Raw genomic sequence first — 17589 nt, 5'->3', positions numbered from 1 at the left:
GTTCGTGTGAATATGAGAGTGCGTGTGAATATGAGAGAGAGTGTGTGAATATGAGAGAGAGAGAGTGCATGTGAATTTGAGAGAGAGAGAGAGTGCGTGTGAATGAGAGAGAGTGCGTGTGAATGAGAGAGAGAGAGTGCGTGTGAATATGAGAGTGCGTGTGAATATGAGAGAGAGAGTGTGTGAATATGAGAGAGAGAGAGTGTGTGAATATGAGAGAGAGTGTGTGTGAATATGAGAGAGAGTGCGTGTGAATATGAGAGAGAGAGAGAGTGCGTGTGAATATGAGAGAGAGTGCATGTGAATATGAGAGAGAGAGTGCGTGTGAATACGAGAGAGAGAGTGCTTGTGAATATGAGAGAGAGAGTGCCTTTGTATATGAGAGAGCGAGTGCCTTTGAATATGAGAGAGAGAGTGCCTTTGAATATGAGAGAGAGAGTGCCTTTGAATATGAGAGAGAGAGTGCGTGTGAATATGAGAGAGTGCGTGTGAATATGAGAGAGTGCGTGTGAATATGAGAGAGAGTGCTTGTGAATATGAGAGAGAGAGTGCGTGTGAATATGAAAGAGAGAGTGCGTGTGAATATGAGAGAGAGAGTGCGTGTGAATATGAGAGAGAGTGCGTGTGAATATGAGAGAGAGAGTGCGTGTGAATATGAGAGAGAGAGTGCGTGTGAATATGAGAGAGAGAGTGCGTGTGAATATGAGAGAGAGAGTGCGTGTGAATATGAGAGAGAGAGTGCGTGTGAATATGAGAGAGAGAGTGCGTGTGAATATGAGAGAGAGAGTGCGTGTGAATATGAGAGAGAGAGAGTGCGTGTGAATATGGGAGAGAGTGGGTGTGAATATGAGAGAGAGAGAGAGAGTGCGTGTGAATATGAGAGTGCGTGTGAATATGAGAGAGAGAGTGTGTGTGAATATGAGAGAGAGAGAGTGCGTGTGAATATGAGAGAGAGAGAGAGTGCGTGTGAATATGAGAGTGCGTGTGAATATGAGAGTGCGTGTGAATATGAGAGTGCGTGTGAATATGAGAGTGTGTGTGAATATGAGAGTGTGTGTGAATATGAGAGTGCGTGTGAATATGAGAGAGAGAGTGCGTGTGAATATGAGAGAGAGAGTGCGTGTGAATATGAGAGAGAGAGAGTGCGTGTGAATATGGGAGAGAGTGCGTGTGAATATGAGAGAGAGAGTGCGTGTGAATATGAGAGAGAGTGCGTGTGAATATGAGAGAGAGAGTGTGTGTGAATATGAGAGAGAGTGCGTGTGAATATGAGAGAGAGAGCGAGTGCGTGTGAATATGAGAGAGAATGCGTATGAATATGAGAGAGAGAGGAAGTGTGTGCAAATATGAGAGAGAGAGAGTGCGTGTGAATATGAGAGAGAGAGGAAGTGTGTGCAAATATGAGAGAGAGAGAGTGCGTGTGAATATGAGAGAGTGCGTGTGAATATGAGAGAGAGAGAGTGCGTGTGAATATGAGAGAGAGAGTGCGTGTGAATATGAGCGAGAGAGAGAGAGAGTTCGTGTGAATATGAGAGTGCGTGTGAATATGAGAGAGAGTGTGTGAATATGAGAGAGAGAGAGTGCATGTGAATTTGAGAGAGAGAGAGAGTGCGTGTGAATGAGAGAGAGAGAGAGTGTGTGTGAATGAGAGAGAGAGAGAGAGTGCGTGTGAATATGAGAGTGCGTGTGAATATGAGAGAGAGAGTGTGTGTGAATATGAGAGAGAGAGTGCGTGTGAATATGAGAGAGAGAGAGAGAGTGCGTGTGAATATGAGAGAGAGAGTGCGTGTGAATATGAGAGAGAGAGAGAGTGCGTGTGAATATGAGAGAGAGAGAGTGCGTGTGAATATGAGAGAGAGAGAGAGTGCGTGTGAATATGAGAGAGAGAGAGTGCGTGTGAATATGAGAGAGAGAGAGTGCGTGTGAATATGAGAGAGAGAGAGTGCGTGTGAATATGAGAGAGAGAGAGTGCGTGTGAATATGAGAGAGAGAGTGCGTGTGAATATGAGAGAGAGAGAGTGCGTGTGAATATGAGAGAGAGTGCGTGTGAATATGAGAGAGAGAGAGTGCGTGTGAATATGAGAGAGAGAGAGTGCGTGTGAATATGAGAGAGAGAGAGTGCGTGTGAATATGAGAGAGAGAGTGCGTGTGAATATGAGAGAGAGTGCGTCTGAATATGAGAGAGAGTGCGTGTGAATATGAGAGAGAGTGCGTGTGAATATGAGAGAGAGTGCGTGAGAATATGAGAGAGAGAGTGCGTGTGAATATGAGAGAGTGCGTGTGAATATGAGAGAGAGAGTGCGTGTGAATATGAGAGAGAGAGTGCGTGTGAATATGAGAGAGAGTGCGTGTGAATATGAGAGAGAGTGCGTGTGAATATGAGAGAGAGTGCGTGTGAATATGAGAGAGAGTGCGTGTGAATATGAGAGAGTGCGTGTGAATATGAGAGAGTGCTTGTGAATATGAGAGAGAATGCGTGTGAATATGAGAGAGAGAGGAAGTGCGTGTGAATATGAGAGAGAGTGCGTGTGAATATGAGAGAGAGAGTGCGTGTGAATATGAGAGAGAGAGTGCGTGTGAGTATGAGAGGGAGAGAGATAGTGTGAATATGAGAGAGAGAGTGAGTGTGAATATGAGAGAGAGAGTGAGTGTGAATATGAGAGAGAGAGTGAGTGTGAATATGAGAGAAAGAGTGAGTGTGAATATGAGAGAGAGTGAGTGTGAATATGAGAGAGAGTGAGTGTGAATATGAGAGAGAGTGATTGTGAATATGAGAGAGACTGAGTGTGAATATGAGAGAGTGAGTGTGAATATGAGAGAGTGAGTGTGAATATGAGAGAGAGTGAGTGTGAATATGAGAGAGAGTGAGTGTGAATATGAGAGAGAGTGAGTGTGAATATGAGAGAGAGAGAGTGAGTGTGAATATGAGAGAGAGAGAGTGAGTGTGAATATGAGAGAGAGAGTGAGTGTGAATATGAGAGAGAGTGTGAGTGTGAATATGAGAGAGAGAGTGAGTGTGAATATGAGAGAGAGAGTGAGTGTGAATATGAGAGAGAGAGAGTGAGTGTGAATATGAGAGAGAGAGAGTGAGTGTGAATATGAGAGAGAGAGAGTGCGTGTGAATATGAGAGAGAGAGAGTGGGTGTGAATATGAGAGAGAGAGAGTGAGTGTGAATATGAGAGAGAGAGAGTGAGTGTGAATATGAGAGAGAGTGAGTGTGAATATGAGAGAGAGAGAGTGCGTGTGAATATGAGAGAGAGAGTGCGTGTGAATATGAGAGAGAGAGTGCGTGTGAATATGAGAGAGAATGCGTGTGAATATGAGAGAGAGTGCGTGTGAATATGAGAGATAGAGAGTGCGTGTGAATATGAGAGAGTGCGTGTGAATATGAGAGAGTGTGTGTGAATATGAGAGAGAGAGAGAGTGCGTGTGAATATGAGAGAGAGAGAGAGTGCGTGTGAATATGAGAGAGAGAGAGAGTGCGTGTGAATATGAGAGAGAGAGAGAGAGAGTGCGTGTGAATATGAGAGAGAGCGCGTGTGACTATGAGAGAGAGAGTGCGTGTGTATATGAGAGAGAGTGCGTGTGAATATGAGAGAGTGCGTGTGAATATGAGAGAGAGATTGCGTGTGAATATGAGAGAGAGAGAGTGCGTGTGAATATGAGAGTGCGTGTGAATATGAGAGTGCGTGTGAATATGAGAGTGCGTGTGAATATGAGAGTGCGTGTGAATATGAGAGTGCGTGTGAATATGAGAGTGCGTTTGAATATGAGAGTGCGTTTGAATATGAGAGAGAGAGAGAGAGAGAGTGCGTGTGAATATGAGAGAGAGAGTGTGTGTGAATATGAGAGAGAGTGCGTGTGAATATGAGAGAGAGAGCGAGTGCGTGTGAATATGAGAGAGAATGCGTGTGAATATGAGAGAGAAAGTGTGTGCAAATATGAGAGAGAGAGAGTGCGTGTGAATATGAGAGAGAGAGGAAGTGTGTGCAAATATGAGAGAGAGAGAGAGTGCGTGTGAATATGAGAGAGTGCGTGTGAATATGAGAGAGAGAGAGTGCGTGTGAATATGAGAGAGAGAGTGCGTGTGAATATGAGAGAGAGACAGAGAGTTCGTGTGAATATGAGAGTTCGTGTGAATATGAGAGTGCGTGTGAATATGAGAGTGCGTGTGAATATGAGAGAGAGTGTGTGAATATGAGAGAGAGAGAGTGCATGTGAATTTGAGAGAGAGAGAGAGTGCGTGTGAATGAGAGAGAGAGAGTGCGTGTGAATGAGAGAGAGAGAGTGCGTGTGAATATGAGAGTGCGTGTGAATATGAGAGAGAGAGAGTGTGTGTGAATATGAGAGAGAGTGCATGTGAATATGAGAGAGAGAGTGCTTGTGAATATGAGAGAGAGTGCCTTTGAATATGAGAGAGAGAGTGCCTTTGAATATGAGAGAGAGTGCGTGTGAATATGAGAGAGTGCGTGTGAATATGAGAGAGAGTGCGTGTGAATATGAGAGAGAGAGTGCGTGTGAATATGAAAGAGAGAGTGCGTGTGAATATGAGAGAGAGAATGCGTGTGAATATGAGAGAGAGAGTGCGTGTGAATATGAGAGAGGGATTGCGTGTGAATATGAGAGAGAGAGTGCGTGTGAATATGAGAGAGAGTACGTGTGAATATGAGAGAGAGTGCGTGTGAATATGAGAGAGAGAGAGTGCGTGTGAATATGAGAGAGAGAGTGCGTGTGAATATGAGAGAGAGAGTGCGTGTGAATATGAGAGAGAGAGTGCGTGTGATTATGAGAGAGAGAGTGCGTGTGAATATGAGAGAGAGAGTGCGTGTGAATATGAGAGAGAGAGAGTGCGTGTGAATATGAGAGAGAGAGAGTGCGTGTGAATATGAGAGAGAGAGAGTGCGTGTGAATATGAGAGTGCGTGTGAATATGAGAGAGTGCGTGTGAATATGAGAGAGTGCGTGTGAATATGAGAGAGTGCGTGTGAATATGAGAGAGTGCGTGTGAATATGAGAGAGTGCGTGTGAATATGAGAGAGTGCGTGTGAATATGAGAGAGTGCGTGTGAATATGAGAGAGTGCGTGTGAATATGAGAGAGTGCGTGTGAATATGAGAGAGTGCATGTGAATATGAGAGTGCGTGTGAATATGAGAGAGAGAGACAGAGTGCGTGTGAATGTGAGAGAGAGTACGTGTGAATATGAGAGAGAGAGAGTGCATGTGAATATGAGAGAGAGTGCGTGTGAATATGAGAGAGAGTGCGTGTGAATATGAGAGAGAGAGAGTGCGTGTGAATATGAGAGAGAGAGTGCGTGTGAATATGAGAGAGAGAGTGCGTGTGAATATGAGAGAGAGAGTGCGTGTGAATATGAGAGAGAGAGTGCGTGTGAATATGAGAGAGAGTGCGTGTGAATATGAGAGAGAGAGTGCGTGTGAATATGAGAGAGAGAGTGCGTGTGAATATGAGAGAGAGAGTGCGTGTGAATATGAGAGTGAGAGTGCGTGTGAATATGAGAGAGAGAGTGTGTGTGAATATGAGAGAGAGAGAGAGAGTGCATGTGAATATGAGAGAGAGTGAGTGTGAAAATGAGAGAGTGCGTGTGAATATGAGAGAGTGCGTGTGAATATGAGAGAGTGCGTGTGAATATGAGAGAGAGAGTGTGCGTGTGAATATGAGAGAGAGAGAGAGAGTGCGTGTGAATATGAGAGAGAGAGAGAGTGCGTGTGAATATGAGAGAGAGAGAATGAGTGTGAATATGAGAGAGAGTGAGTGTGAATATGAGAGAGAGTGAGTGTGAATATGAGAGTGAGTGTGAATATGAGAGAGAGAGAGTGAGTGTGAATATGAGAGAGAGAGTGAGTGTGAATATGAGAGAGAGAGTGAGTGTGAATATGAGAGAGAGTGTGAGTGTGAATATGAGAGAGAGAGTGAGTGTGAATATTAGAGAAAGTGAGTGTGAATATGTGAGAGAGAGAGTGTGTGAATATGAGAGAGAGTGAGTGTGAATATGAGAGAGTGAGAGTGCGTGTGAATATGAGAGAGAGAGTGCGTGTGAATATGAGAGAGAGAGTGCGTGTGAATATGAGAGAGAGAGTGCGTGTGAATATGAGAGAGAGAGTGCGTGTGAATATGAGAGAGAGTGCGTGTGAATATGAGAGATAGAGAGTGCGTGTGAATATGAGAGATAGAGAGTGCGTGTGAATATGAGAGAGTGCGTGTGAATATGAGAGAGTGCGTGTGAATATGAGAGAGAGAGAGAGTGTGTGTGAATATGAGAGAGAGAGAGAGAGTGCATGTGAATATGAGAGAGAGTGCGTGTGAATATGAGAGAGTGCGTGTGAATATGAGAGAGTGCGTGTGAATATGAGAGAGTGCGTGTGAATATGAGAGAGAGAGTGTGCGTGTGAATGAGAGAGAGAGAGAGAGAGTGCGTGTGAATATGAGAGAGAGAGAGAGTGCGTGTGAATATGAGAGAGAGAGAATGAGTGTGAATATGAGAGAGAGTGAGTGTGAATATGAGAGAGAGTGAGTGTGAATATGAGAGAGAGTGAGTGTGAATATGAGAGAGAGAGAGTGAGTGTGAATATGAGAGAGAGAGTGAGTGTGAATATGAGAGAGAGTGTGAGTGTGAATATGAGAGAGAGAGTGAGTGTGAATATTAGAGAGAGTGAGTGTGAATATGAGAGAGAGTGTGTGAATATGAGAGAGAGTGAGTGTGAATATGAGAGAGTGAGAGTGCGTGTGAATATGAGAGAGAGTGCGTGTGAATATGAGAGAGAGAGTGCGTGTGAATATGAGAGAGAGAGTGCGTGTGAATATGAGAGAGAGTGCGTGTGAATATGAGAGAGAATGCGTGTGAATATGAGAGAGAGTGCGTGTGAATATGAGAGAGAGAGTGCGTGTGAATATGAGAGATAGAGAGTGCGTGTGAATATGAGAGATAGAGAGTGCGTGTGAATATGAGAGAGTGCGTGTGAATATGAGAGATTGCGTGTGAATATGAGAGAGAGAGAGAGTGCGTGTGAATATGAGAGAGAGAGAGAGTGCGTGTGAATATGAGAGAGTGCGTGTGAATATGAGAGAGTGCATGTGAATATGAGAGAGAGTGCGTGTGAATATGAGAGAGAGCGCGTGTGACTATGAGAGAGAGAGCGCGTGTGTATATGAGAGAGAGTGCGTGTGAATATGAGAGAGAGTGCGTGTGAATATGAGAGAGAGAGAGTGGGTGTGAATATGAGAGAGAGAGAGTGGGTGTGAATATGAGAGAGAGAGAGAGTGGGTGTGAATATGAGAGAGAGAGAGTGGGTGTGAATATGAGAGAGAGAGAGTGGGTGTGAATATGAGAGAGAGAGAGTGGGTGTGAATATGAGAGAGAGAGAGTGCGTGTGAATATGAGAGAGAGCGAGTGCGTGTGAATATGAGAGAGAGAGAGTGCGTGTGAATATGGGAGAGAGAGTGTGTGTGAATATGAGAGAGAGAGAGTGCGTGTGAATATGAGAGAGAGAGAGAGAGTGCGTGTGAATGAGAGAGAGAGAGAGAGAGTGCGTGTGAATATGAGAGTGCGTGTGAATATGAGAGTGCGTGTGAATATGAGAGTGCGTGTGAATATGAGAGTGCGTGTGAATATGAGAGTGCGTGTGAATATGAGAGTGCGTGTGAATATGAGAGAGAGAGAGTGCGTGTGAATATGAGAGAGAGAGAGCGTGTGAATATGAGAGAGAGAGAGTGCGTGTGAATATGAGAGAGTGAGAGTGCGTGTGAATATGGGAGAGAGTGGGTGTGAATATGAGAGAGAGAGAGAGAGTGCGTGTGAATAAGAGAGTGCGTGTGAATATGAGAGAGAGAGTGTGTGTGAATATGAGAGAGAGAGAGTGCGTGTGAATATGAGAGAGAGAGAGAGTGCGTGTGAATGAGAGAGAGAGAGAGAGAGTGCGTGTGAATATGAGAGTGCGTGTGAATATGAGAGTGCGTGTGAATATGAGAGTGCGTGTGAATATGAGAGTGCGTGTGAATATGAGAGTGCGTGTGAATATGAGAGTGTGTGTGAATATGAGAGTGCGTGTGAATATGAGAGAGAGAGAGAGAGAGAGTGCGTGTGAATATGAGAGAGAGAGTGCGTGTGAATATGAGAGAGAGAGTGTGTGTGAATATGAGAGAGAGTGCGTGTGAATATGAGAGAGAGAGCGAGTGCGTGTGAATATGAGAGAGAATGCGTGTGAATATGAGAGAGAAAGTGTGTGCAAATATGAGAGAGAGAGAGTGCGTGTGAATATGAGAGAGAGAGGAAGTGTGTGCAAATATGAGAGAGAGAGAGAGTGCGTGTGAATATGAGAGAGTGCGTGTGAATATGAGAGAGAGAGAGTGCGTGTGAATATGAGAGAGAGAGTGCGTGTGAATATGAGAGAGAGAGAGAGAGTTCGTGTGAATATGAGAGTTCGTGTGAATATGAGAGTGCGTGTGAATATGAGAGTGCGTGTGAATATGAGAGAGAGTGTGTGAATATGAGAGAGAGAGAGTGCATGTGAATTTGAGAGAGAGAGAGAGTGCGTGTGAATGAGAGAGAGAGAGTGCGTGTGAATATGAGAGTGCGTGTGAATATGAGAGAGAGAGAGAGTGTGTGTGAATATGAGAGAGAGTGCATGTGAATATGAGAGAGAGAGTGCTTGTGAATATGAGAGAGAGTGCCTTTGAATATGAGAGAGAGAGTGCCTTTGAATATGAGAGAGAGAGTGCGTGTGAATATGAGAGAGTGCGTGTGAATATGAGAGAGAGTGCGTGTGAATATGAGAGAGAGAGTGCGTGTGAATATGAAAGAGAGAGTGCGTGTGAATATGAGAGAGAGAATGCGTGTGAATATGAGAGAGAGAGTGCGTGTGAATATGAGAGAGGGATTGCGTGTGAATATGAGAGAGAGAGTGCGTGTGAATATGAGAGAGAGTTCGTGTGAATATGAGAGAGAGTGCGTGTGAATATGAGAGAGAGAGAGTGCGTGTGAATATGAGAGAGAGAGTGCGTGTGAATATGAGAGAGAGAGTGCGTGTGAATATGAGAGAGAGAGTGCGTGTGATTATGAGAGAGAGAGTGCGTGTGAATATGAGAGAGAGAGTGCGTGTGAATATGAGAGAGAGAGAGTGCGTGTGAATATGAGAGAGAGAGAGTGCGTGTGAATATGAGAGAGAGAGAGTGTGTGTGAATATGAGAGAGAGAGAGTGCGTGTGAATATGAGAGTGTGTGTGAATATGAGAGTGCGTGTGAATATGAGAGAGTGCGTGTGAATATGAGAGAGTGCGTGTGAATATGAGAGAGTGCGTGTGAATATGAGAGAGTGCGTGTGAATATGAGAGAGTGCGTGTGAATATGAGAGAGTGCGTGTGAATATGAGAGAGTGCGTGTGAATATGAGAGAGTGCGTGTGAATATGAGAGAGTGCGTGTGAATATGAGAGAGTGCGTGTGAATATGAGAGAGTGCATGTGAATATGAGAGTGCGTGTGAATATGAGAGAGAGAGGCAGAGTGCGTGTGAATGTGAGAGAGAGTACGTGTGAATATGAGAGAGAGAGAGTGCGTGTGAATATGAGAGAGAGTGCGTGTGAATATGAGAGAGAGTGCGTGTGAATATGAGAGAGAGAGAGTGCGTGTGAATATGAGAGAGAGAGTGCGTGTGAATATGAGAGAGAGAGTGCGTGTGAATATGAGAGAGAGAGTGCGTGTGAATATGAGAGAGAGAGTGCGTGTGAATATGAGAGAGAGAGTGCGTGTGAATATGAGAGAGAGAGTGCGTGTGAATATGAGAGTGAGAGTGCGTGTGAATATGAGAGAGAGAGTGTGTGTGAATATGAGAGAGAGAGAGAGAGTGCATGTGAATATGAGAGAGAGTGCGTGTGAATATGAGAGAGTGCGTGTGAATATGAGAGAGTGCGTGTGAATATGAGAGAGTGCGTGTGAATATGAGAGAGTGCGTGTGAATATGAGAGAGAGAGTGTGCGTGTGAATATGAGAGAGAGAGAGAGTGCGTGTGAATATGAGAGAGAGAGAGAGTGCGTGTGAATATGAGAGAGAGAGAATGAGTGTGAATATGAGAGAGAGTGAGTGTGAATATGAGAGAGAGTGAGTGTGAATATGAGAGAGAGTGAGTGTGAATATGAGAGAGAGTGAGTGTGAATATGAGAGAGAGAGAGTGAGTGTGAATATGAGAGAGAGAGTGAGTGTGAATATGAGAGAGAGTGTGAGTGTGAATATGAGAGAGAGAGTGAGTGTGAATATGAGAGAGAGAGTGAGTGTGAATATTAGAGAGAGTGAGTGTGAATATGAGAGAGAGAGAGTGTGTGAATATGAGAGAGAGTGAGTGTGAATATGAGAGAGAGTGCGTGTGAATATGAGAGAGAGTGCGTGTGAATATGAGAGAGAGAGTGCGTGTGAATATGAGAGAGAGAGTGCGTGTGAATATGAGAGAGAATGCGTGTGAATATGAGAGAGAGTGCATGTGAATATGAGAGATAGAGAGTGCGTGTGAATATGAGAGATAGAGAGTGCGTGTGAATATGAGAGAGTGCGTGTGAATATGAGAGAGTGCGTGTGAATATGAGAGAGAGAGTGTGTGTGAATATGAGAGAGAGAGAGAGAGTGCATGTGAATATGAGAGAGAGTGCGTGTGAATATGAGAGAGTGCGTGTGAATATGAGAGAGTGCGTGTGAATATGAGAGAGTGCGTGTGAATATGAGAGAGTGCGTGTGAATATGAGAGAGTGCGTGTGAATATGAGAGAGTGCGTGTGAATATGAGAGAGTGCATGTGAATATGAGAGTGCGTGTGAATATGAGAGAGAGAGACAGAGTGCGTGTGAATGTGAGAGAGAGTACGTGTGAATATGAGAGAGAGAGAGTGCGTGTGAATATGAGAGAGAGTGCGTGTGAATATGAGAGAGAGTGCGTGTGAATATGAGAGAGAGAGAGTGCGTGTGAATATGAGAGAGAGAGTGCGTGTGAATATGAGAGAGAGAGTGCGTGTGAATATGAGAGAGAGAGTGCGTGTGAATATGAGAGAGAGTGCGTGTGAATATGAGAGAGAGAGTGCGTGTGAATATGAGAGAGTGCGTGTGAATATGAGAGTGAGAGTGCGTGTGAATATGAGAGAGAGAGGGTGTGTGAATATGAGAGAGAGAGAGAGAGTGCATGTGAATATGAGAGAGAGTGCGTGTGAATATGAGAGAGTGCGTGTGAATATGAGAGAGTGCGTGTGAATATGAGAGAGTGCGTGTGAATATGAGAGAGTGCGTGTGAATATGAGAGAGAGAGTGTGCGTGTGAATATGAGAGAGAGAGAGAGAGTGCGTGTGAATATGAGAGAGAGAGAGAGTGCGTGTGAATATGAGAGAGAGAGACAGAGTGCGTGTGAATATGAGAGAGAGTGAGTGTGAATATGAGAGAGAGTGAGTGTGAATATGAGAGAGAGTGAGTGTGAATATGAGAGAGAGAGAGTGAGTGTGAATATGAGAGAGAGAGTGAGTGTGAATATGAGAGAGAGTGTGAGTGTGAATATGAGAGAGAGAGTGAGTGTGAATATTAGAGAGAGTGAGTGTGAATATGAGAGAGAGAGAGTGTGTGAATATGAGAGAGAGTGAGTGTGAATATGAGAGAGTGAGAGTGCGTGTGAATATGAGAGAGAGTGCGTGTGAATATGAGAGAGAGAGTGCGTGTGAATATGAGAGAGAGAGTGCGTGTGAATATGAGAGAGAATGCGTGTGAATATGAGAGAGAGTGCATGTGAATATGAGAGATAGAGAGTGCGTGTGAATATGAGAGATAGAGAGTGCGTGTGAATATGAGAGAGTGCGTGTGAATATGAGAGAGTGCGTGTGAATATGAGAGAGAGAGAGTGTGTGTGAATATGAGAGAGAGAGAGAGAGTGCATGTGAATATGAGAGAGAGTGCGTGTGAATATGAGAGAGTGCGTGTGAATATGAGAGAGTGCGTGTGAATATGAGAGAGTGCGTGTGAATATGAGAGAGTGTGCGTGTGAATGAGAGAGAGAGAGAGAGTGCGTGTGAATATGAGAGAGAGAGAGAGAGTGCGTGTGAATATGAGAGAGAGAGAATGAGTGTGAATATGAGAGAGAGTGAGTGTGAATATGAGAGAGAGTGAGTGTGAATATGAGAGAGAGTGAGTGTGAATATGAGAGAGAGAGAGTGAGTGTGAATATGAGAGAGAGAGTGAGTGTGAATATGAGAGAGAGTGTGAGTGTGAATATGAGAGAGAGAGTGAGTGTGAATATTAGAGAGAGTGAGTGTGAATATGAGAGAGAGTGTGTGAATATGAGAGAGAGTGAGTGTGAATATGAGAGAGTGAGAGTGCGTGTGAATATGAGAGAGAGTGCGTGTGAATATGAGAGAGAGAGTGCGTGTGAATATGAGAGAGAGAGTGCGTGTGAATATGAGAGAGAGAGTGCGTGTGAATATGAGAGAGAATGCGTGTGAATATGAGAGAGAGTGCGTGTGAATATGAGAGATAGAGAGTGCGTGTGAATATGAGAGATAGAGAGTGCGTGTGAATATGAGAGAGTGCGTGTGAATATGAGAGATTGCGTGTGAATATGAGAGAGAGAGAGAGTGCGTGTGAATATGAGAGAGAGAGAGAGTGCGTGTGAATATGAGAGAGAGTGCATGTGAATATGAGAGAGAGTGCGTGTGAATATGAGAGAGAGTGCGTGTGACTATGAGAGAGAGAGCGCGTGTGTATATGAGAGAGAGTGCGTGTGAATATGAGAGAGAGTGCGTGTGAATATGAGAGAGAGAGAGTGGGTGTGAATATGAGAGAGAGAGAGTGGGTGTGAATATGAGAGAGAGAGAGAGTGGGTGTGAATATGAGAGAGAGAGAGTGGGTGTGAATATGAGAGAGAGAGAGTGGGTGTGAATATGAGAGAGAGAGAGTGGGTGTGAATATGAGAGAGAGAGAGTGCGTGTGAATATGAGAGAGAGCGAGTGCGTGTGAATATGAGAGAGAGAGAGTGCGTGTGAATATGGGAGAGAGAGTGCGTGTGAATATGAGAGAGAGAGAGTGCGTGTGAATATGAGAGAGAGAGAGAGTGCGTGTGAATGAGAGAGAGAGAGAGAGAGTGCGTGTGAATATGAGAGTGCGTGTGAATATGAGAGTGCGTGTGAATATGAGAGTGCGTGTGAATATGAGAGTGCGTGTGAATATGAGAGTGCGTGTGAATATGAGAGTGCGTGTGAATATGAGAGTGCGTGTGAATATGAGAGTGCGTGTGAATATGAGAGAGAGAGTGCGTGTGAATATGAGAGAGAGAGTGCGTGTGAATATGAGAGAGAGAGTGCGTGTGAATATGAGAGAGAGAGTGCGTGTGATTATGAGAGAGAGAGTGCGTGTGAATATGAGAGAGAAAGTGCGTGTGAATATGAGAGAGAGAGAGTGCGTGTGAATATGAGAGAGAGAGAGTGCGTGTGAATATGAGAGAGAGAGAGTGCGTGTGAATATGAGAGTGTGTGTGAATATGAGAGTGCGTGTGAATATGAGAGAGTGCGTGTGAATATGAGAGAGTGCGTGTGAATATGAGAGAGTGCGTGTGAATATGAGAGAGTGCGTGTGAATATGAGAGAGTGCGTGTGAATATGAGAGAGTGCGTGTGAATATGAGAGAGTGCGTGTGAATATGAGAGAGTGCGTGTGAATATGAGAGAGTGCGTGTGAATATGAGAGAGTGCGTGTGAATATGAGAGAGTGCGTGTGAATATGAGAGAGTGCGTGTGAATATGAGAGAGAGAGACAGAGTGCGTGTGAATGTGAGAGAGAGTACGTGTGAATATGAGAGAGAGAGAGTGCGTGTGAATATGAGAGAGAGTGCGTGTGAATATGAGAGAGAGTGCGTGTGAATATGAGAGAGAGAGAGTGCGTGTGAATATGAGAGAGAGAGAGTGCGTGTGAATATGAGAGAGAGAGTGCGTGTGAATATGAGAGAGAGAGTGCGTGTGAATATGAGAGAGAGAGTGCGTGTGAATATGAGAGAGAGTGCGTGTGAATATGAGAGAGAGAGTGCGTGTGAATATGAGAGAGAGAGTGCGTGTGAATATGAGAGTGAGAGTGCGTGTGAATATGAGAGAGAGAGTGCGTGTGAATATGAGAGAGAGAGAGAGAGTGCATGTGAATATGAGAGAGAGTGCGTGTGAATATGAGAGAGTGCGTGTGAATATGAGAGAGTGCGTGTGAATATGAGAGAGTGCGTGTGAATATGAGAGAGAGAGTGTGCGTGTGAATATGAGAGAGAGAGAGAGAGTGCGTGTGAATATGAGAGAGAGAGAGAGTGCGTGTGAATATGAGAGAGAGAGAATGAGTGTGAATATGAGAGAGAGTGAGTGTGAATATGAGAGAGAGTGAGTGTGAATATGAGAGAGAGTGAGTGTGAATATGAGAGAGAGAGAGTGAGTGTGAATATGAGAGAGAGAGTGAGTGTGAATATGAGAGAGAGTGTGAGTGTGAATATGAGAGAGAGAGTGAGTGTGAATATTAGAGAGAGTGAGTGTGAATATGAGAGAGAGAGAGTGTGTGAATATGAGAGAGAGTGAGTGTGAATATGAGAGAGTGAGAGTGCGTGTGAATATGAGAGAGAGTGCGTGTGAATATGAGAGAGAGTGCGTGTGAATATGAGAGAGAGAGTGCGTGTGAATATGAGAGAGAGAGTGCGTGTGAATATGAGAGAGAATGCGTGTGAATATGAGAGAGAGTGCGTGTGAATATGAGAGATAGAGAGTGCGTGTGAATATGAGAGATAGAGAGTGCGTGTGAATATGAGAGATAGAGAGTGCGTGTGAATATGAGAGAGTGCGTGTGAATATGAGAGAGTGCGTGTGAATATGAGAGAGAGAGAGAGTGTGTGTGAATATGAGAGAGAGAGAGAGAGTGCATGTGAATATGAGAGAGAGTGCGTGTGAATATGAGAGAGTGCGTGTGAATATGAGAGAGTGCGTGTGAATATGAGAGAGTGCGTGTGAATATGAGAGAGAGAGTGTGCGTGTGAATATGAGAGAGAGAGAGAGAGTGCGTGTGAATATGAGAGAGAGAGAGAGTGCGTGTGAATATGAGAGAGAGAGAATGAGTGTGAATATGAGAGAGAGTGAGTGTGAATATGAGAGAGAGTGAGTGTGAATATGAGAGAGAGTGAGTGTGAATATGAGAGAGAGTGAGTGTGAATATGAGAGAGAGAGAGTGAGTGTGAATATGAGAGAGAGAGTGAGTGTGAATATGAGAGAGAGAGTGAGTGTGAATATGAGAGAGAGAGTGAGTGTGAATATTAGAGAGAGTGAGTGTGAATATGAGAGAGAGTGTGTGAATATGAGAGAGAGTGAGTGTGAATATGAGAGAGTGAGAGTGCGTGTGAATATGAGAGAGAGTGCGTGTGAATATGAGAGAGAGAGTGCGTGTGAATATGAGAGAGAGAGTGCGTGTGAATATGAGAGAGAATGCGTGTGAATATGAGAGAGAGTGCGTGTGAATATGAGAGATAGAGAGTGCGTGTGAATATGAGAGATAGAGAGTGCGTGTGAATATGAGAGAGTGCGTGTGAATATGAGAGATTGCGTGTGATTATGAGAGAGAGAGAGAGTGCGTGTGAATATGAGAGAGAGAGAGAGAGTGCGTGTGAATATGAGAGAGAGTGCATGTGAATATGAGAGAGAGTGCGTGTGAATATGAGAGAGAGCGCGTGTGACTATGAGAGAGAGAGCGCGTGTGTATATGAGAGAGAGTGCGTGTGAATATGAGAGAGAGTGCGTGTGAATATGAGAGAGAGAGTGGGTGTGAATATGAGAGAGAGAGAGTGGGTGTGAATATGAGAGAGAGAGAGAGTGGGTGTGAATATGAGAGAGAGAGAGTGGGTGTGAATATGAGAGAGAGAGAGTGGGTGTGAATATGAGAGAGAGAGAGTGGGTGTGAATATGAGAGAGAGAGAGTGCGTGTGAATATGAGAGAGAGCGAGTGCGTGTGAATATGAGAGAGAGAGAGTGCGTGTGAATATGAGAGAGAGAGAGAGTGCGTGTGAATATGAGAGAGAGAGAGAGTGCGTGTGAATGAGAGAGAGAGAGAGAGAGTGCGTGTGAATGAGAGAGAGAGAGAGAGAGTGCGTGTGAATATGAGAGTGCGTGTGAATATGAGAGTGCGTGTGAATATGAGAGTGCGTGTGAATATGAGAGTGCGTGTGAATATGAGAGTGCGTGTGAATATGAGAGTGCGTGTGAATATGAGAGTGCGTGTGAATAGGAGAGTGCGTGTGAATAGGAGAGAGAGAGAGAGAGTGCGTGTGAATATGAGAGAGAGAGTGCGTGGTGAATATGAGAGAGAGAGTGCGTGTGAATATGAGAGAGAGAGTGCGTGTGAATATGAGAGAGAGAGTGCGTGTGAATATGAGAGAGAGAGTGTGTGTGAATATGAGAGTGCGTGTGAATATGAGAGAGAGAGCGAGTGCGTGTGAATATGAGAGAGAATGCGTGTGAATATGAGAGAGAAAGTGTGTGCAAATATGAGGGAGAGAGAGTGCGTGTGAATATGAGAGAGAGAGGAAGTGTGTGCAAATATGAGAGAGAGAGAGTGCGTGTGAATATGAGAGAGTGCGTGTGAATATGAGAGAGAGAGAGTGCGTGTGAATATGAGAGAGAGAGTGCGTGTGAATATGAGAGAGAGAGAGTTCGTGTGAATATGAGAGTGCGTGTGAATATGAGAGAGAGTGTGTGAATATGAGAGAGAGAGAGTGCATGTGAATTTGAGAGAGAGAGAGAGTGCGTGTGAATGAGAGAGAGTGCGTGTGAATGAGAGAGAGAGAGTGCGTGTGAATATGAGAGTGCGTGTGAATATGAGAGAGAGAGAGTGTGTGTGAATATGAGAGAGTGTGTGTGAATATGAGAGAGAGTGCGTGTGAATATGAGAGAGAGAGAGAGTGCGTGTGAATATGAGAGAGAGTGCATGTGAATATGAGAGAGAGAGTGCGTGTGAATACGAGAGAGAGAGTGCTTGTGAATATGAGAGAGAGAGTGCCTTTGTATATGAGAGAGCGAGTGCCTTTGAATATGAGAGAGAGAGTGCCTTTGAATATGAGAGAGAGAGTGCCTTTGAATATGAGAGAGAGAGTGCGTGTGAATATGAGAGAGTGCGTGTGAATATGAGAGAGTGCGTGTGAATATGAGAGAGAGTGCTTGTGAATATGAGAGAGAGAGTGCGTGTGAATATGAGAGAGAGAGTGCGTGTGAATATGAGAGAGAGAGTGCGTGTGAATATGAGAGAGAGAGAGTGCGTGTGAATATGAGAGAGAGAGTGCGTGTGAATATGAGAGAGAGAGTGCGTGTGAATATGAGAGAGAGAGTGCGTGTGAATATGAGAGAGAGAGTGCGTGTGATTATGAGAGAGAGAGTGCGTGTGAATATGAGAGAGAGAGTACGTGTGAATATGAGAGAGAGAGTACGTGTGAATATGAGAGAGTGCGTGTGAATGAGAGAGAGTGCGTGTGAATATGAGAGAGAGAGAGTGCGTGTGAATATGAGAGAGAGTGCGTGTGAATATGAGAGAGAGTGCGTGTGAATATGAGAGAGTGT

Source organism: Carcharodon carcharias (genome assembly GCF_017639515.1).
Source record: "Carcharodon carcharias isolate sCarCar2 chromosome 36 unlocalized genomic scaffold, sCarCar2.pri SUPER_36_unloc_1, whole genome shotgun sequence".
Taxonomy (NCBI): Eukaryota; Metazoa; Chordata; class Chondrichthyes; order Lamniformes; family Lamnidae; genus Carcharodon; species Carcharodon carcharias.
Note: the sequence above shows the minus strand (reverse complement) of the source record.